The sequence below is a fragment of the Neophocaena asiaeorientalis genome, unplaced genomic scaffold, assembly GCF_003031525.2.
Source record: "Neophocaena asiaeorientalis asiaeorientalis breed wild unplaced genomic scaffold, Neophocaena_asiaeorientalis_V1.1 scaffold330, whole genome shotgun sequence".
Classification (NCBI taxonomy): domain Eukaryota; kingdom Metazoa; phylum Chordata; class Mammalia; order Artiodactyla; family Phocoenidae; genus Neophocaena; species Neophocaena asiaeorientalis.
The window spans coordinates 3,437,306-3,441,861 of NW_020175667.1; positions in this window are offsets into that span (position 1 = coordinate 3,437,306).

Genomic DNA, 4,556 nt, shown 5'->3' on the forward strand with positions numbered 1-4,556 from the left:
GAGAAGAAAGGCATGAGCTACATGGAATATAAGATATGGTTATAGAAGGCAAGAGACAGTGACCATAAAAGAGGAAACCAAAATGAAAATACGTGTTTCAAGCACTCAAGTGAGGAATGGGACAAGGAAAAGCAGGGATATCGCTTTGGTCTGAAAAGTGGCAATGGAGTTGCAGATAGGTGATGAAGGGGAGTTAGAGGTAAGATTTTCTATGCACAGAAAGATAAAGTAATGCCAAGAGAGATGAAGGAATGGAGAGATTTTTTAGGTCCATAGAAGGTATAGTACATAGAAGAGTAAAGGAGCTGAAAGAAGGATGGTGGTGGAACCAAGGTAGGGCAGAAGAAGAAAAGACAAGTAACAGGAATATGAGATATTGAGGACAACCATTTGGGCCTGAATAAAGCTAGCAAGGACACCCAGTCCAGAGTTAGGGAATGTTACCCACTGCCATCTTATTTGCCTCCGATTCTCCCCAAATCATAAGCTTCCATGCGCCTTCCTAACCACACACTGCCTGTGGCCTCTCTGGAGGCATGTGTTCATCTTGTATATCACTTGGTACAAGTTTCCCTATCACCTTGCTCGGCTGAAGAATAGATATTTCATTACTTTTCACTACTTACTTCATCAATTTTTTATAACTCCAACTAGACAGGAAGTTCTTGGAGATTGGGGGGTTGGGAACAGTTGACATTGTTATTGGACATCAGCAGTTTTAAGATGTGTCCACAAGTTTTCTAACACTCTTCAAATCCAGAGGAGGGGGCTATGTGCTCTCCCCTTGTATCGGAGCTGAGCTTAGTGACTGGTGGACCAATAATGTGTGTGCCTGGGCTAGGACAAAACGGATGCTTTAGCTTTTGCTTTGTTTTCTTGGGATGCTCATCTTTGGAGCCCTGAGTGGCCAGGAAAGGAGCACAAGAAAGATGCTGTAAGGAAGCTCAGGCCACATGGAATGACCAGGCGTTCCAGCTGATAGCCCCAGGTGAGGATACAGCAAGGAAGGACCAGCATCAACCATCACACATGTGAGTGAGGAAGCCTCAGAGGTCGCTCTAGCCTCTGCCACCATCAAACCTCGTTCTCATGAAAGGCTGCTTGAGAACCACCCAGCTGAGCCCAGCCACCACTCAGAACCATGACGGATCATAATAAAATGTTGGTTGTGTTTTTATGTAAGTGTCAGGCTGAATCTGTCATACAGAAATAAATAACTGGAGCAGGCCTGGTTGGTTCTCAACAAACATCACATTTACTTCAACAGCAGATAAGGGAAGGCAAAAATGTCTTTTGATCTTTTTCTCCCTTTTTGTCTAACTCTCCATTATTTTCTGTTCCTTGGTCAAGCTCTCCTTATATCCTCAATCTCTCTCTCTGTCTCTCTCTCTGTCTCTCTGTCTCTCTCTCTCTCTCTGCAAATCCAGAATTTTCCCTGTAGAAGAGAGAGAGAGAGAGAGCCAGGGCTCTCTTCATACCTATAAAAGGCCACTTTTATTTTCTCTCTCTTTTGGTGTAAAAGAGCTCAAATTCTTTATTAAAAACAAAACAAAACCTGTTCCCATTTTCCTGTTCTTTACTGACTTTATTCCTCCTTCCCCAATGACCTTTGAGTCTTGTGCGTTCTTTTTAGGTTGTAAAAATTAAGAACAAGATACTCTACCAGTGATGATCTTGGCTATAACCTCACCCACATCTGGAAAGCACTGTTGTTTGGGCCACCTTCAGATCATCTTGCAGCTGCCCCACCCATCCGCTGCAGGAGTCCTGACTCACTTCCCCAGGCAGTACAGGGGGTCCGCAGGCAGCAGCTGCATCTGGAGCCTGAGTGGGAAGACAGCAAGCCGGGTGGTCAAAATGGCTGTGAGAATGCTGAGTGCAGCTTCAAAGGTCTCATAGGAGGGATGCTCAGACCCCGTAACCTGGAGACTGGCCCGGCTCACCTTGCACAAAGAGGGAGTGAGGCACTGAATGGTCACTAAGCAGCTGATAAAGCATGGAGGCTGAGGGATAGGCAAAAACTAGACCAGAAAATCCCCCCACCCCCTATGTGGAAGGGCGTGCATACCATCTGTGCTGCCCCTTGGGAGTAGCCTGCGCCCCTACCTTGAGAGATCACCTGTGACAAGCCTAGGTGGGCGCACATTGACAGAGTGATGCTCCTGCATAAATTCATGGAATTCTGGAGGAGCACGGAGCTGAGGAATGAAGAAGCAACCCCCAGGAATGCCAGACACGCTGCTAAAAGGACCACGTGCAGGGTTGGCCCAGCTCACTAGCAGCAGGCAAAGTAATATCATCTCAGGTCAAGGAGAAAACCCACAGCCCAAAATAGCCACCCTTCCCAGTTGCCACTGGGTCTAAAATTATACCATTGAAGATTTATTCCTTTGCACACCTCACTTTCCCTGGGGGCCAGTCCGGGTGAGGGTAGGGACCCATGCACCCATATGTCTTCACATTAAGGTGTAAAACGCCTGACAGCTCCAAGGAGTTACCTGGAGATGGGAAAGGAAGGGAGGTGTTGAAAGGAGAGGAACAAGGCAAAGGAAGTGTTGGTGAGGAATACCAAAAGGAAACTTCTCCTATTTCAGAGTTTTACCCAGAAGGAACCTAGCTGGCAGCTACATCATAAAACAAAGGCCTGAGCAATTTGCCAGTAAATCTGAACCATGCATGTAAACAATTCTAATCATTTATTCCTTGAAATGCCTTTATAATATATTATCATGCAGAGTTACACATGCTTCTACTTCAAATTGCCTAAAGCAGAGGTGGGGGTGGGGTGGGGGGAGGAGTAAATGAAAGAGCAATTAAAAAGTATAACAAGAGGGAACCCGAGGAAATGGTACCTGCCTATCAGGCTAGAACACAAAAGGAAGCTACAGACAGGTAATCAGATCATCCTCAACCAAAGTCTCCACTTTTGGGGGAAGATGTCCTCAGAAATTCAGGCAAGGTCTCTGTTTTTATATAGAGAAGTTTGGTTAACCTTACCCTAGAAGATTAAGCAGTAAACAAAATGAAAACAAATAATCACTATTGGAAATACACTTCCAGTCTACTGTTCCAACAACTACCACCTCCATCCTATTCTATCTTTAAAGTCCTTAAGAAATAGACAAAAATGTCAGAATGGTAACCCACCCCCCTTTTCTTAAGCCACCTCTTGGGCAGAAAGCTAAGTACATGGATGCCAGGGATGAGCTTTAGGCAGAGGCAAGAATACACATAGGGAACAGAAGAAGGAAAAGAGTGAAAGGCAAGGAAAGAGAACAGAGTGCTGAGAAGGAAGGGTTCCTGAAAGAATGAGCAACATGTTCACACTGTTTGGCTGTTTCTAAAGGGCTGCCACTGAACTTTACCTCCAGTCCTCCAAACTCCATGAAGGAAGGAAGTTTCACTCCCATTTTTATGAATGAGAACACTTTGGATGAGAGAAATTCGCTGACTTGCCCAAGGTCATACAGCTGGGTATTTGGGGACATGCGCAGGTCTTGAAAGCTGAGTCTAACTAAGTAAATCCCCTGTTCCTTCTACTCTAATAGTCTTTGGAGTTACCAAACCCAGGGATTCAAGAAATGTTCCTCCTGCGTCTGTGAGTAACATACTGATGATTTCCGTAATTAAGATTTCCCTTCTTAAACTTGATTCATTCATTCACGCGGCAACGATTGAGTTTCAGCTAGCTCTGGGCATTGTTCTAGAAGCTGGAGTTCACCTTCATGGGTGAAGGGTTCTCCTTCCATCTATGTCACATGGACGACTCCTTGATAGTCAATCTCAACTGCCCCTTTTCAGGGGGACAGTTGACCAGGCCACCTCAAGTGGCCCCTGGCATCCTTTCCTAGTGACTCTTGTCTAATTTTCCCATAATACATAAGACACCTGAAACAATGTAAGTCCTATCTTTATCCACTATTTTACTGCTTGTCTTCTCTCTAGGAAACCAGGTCTTTCAGAGCAAGGACCTTCTCTTATTCAAAGCTGTCTCTCCAATGCTTTGAACAGTTATTGCCCATAATAGATGCTCAATAAATGTCTCCAATAAACAACAATGAAAATCACAGAGAGCTTTTTCCAGTGCCTACTATATGTCCAAAGCAGTATGAAACTGTTTCCATCAATCATCCCATTTAATCAAGATTACACGTGCCAAAATAGAAAATATATGAAGAAGATAAGGTTTTAATAATGGCGGAGAAAGTGCTTGGAAGAATTAAAGCTCAGTTTGAAATGCCCGTACCCTGTACCACTTAATGCAAGAACAAGGGCCATCTTGTGACATTAAAAGGTAACAAATTTAAAATGAATAAAAGGAAATACTTTTTAAAACAGCATATAATCCACCTGTGGAATTCACTGCCGCGGGATATTATTGAGGCAAATAGTCTAGCAAGATTCAAGAAAGGATTAGACATTTATATGAATAGGAATAATATTGGCAGTTACACTAACTAGGTTAAAAAGTTACAAGGCATGTCCGTCCTGGGCTCCAGGGCATAACTGCTCACCAGCTGGAGTGAGGAAGGAATTCCACTACCACCAACCCCCCC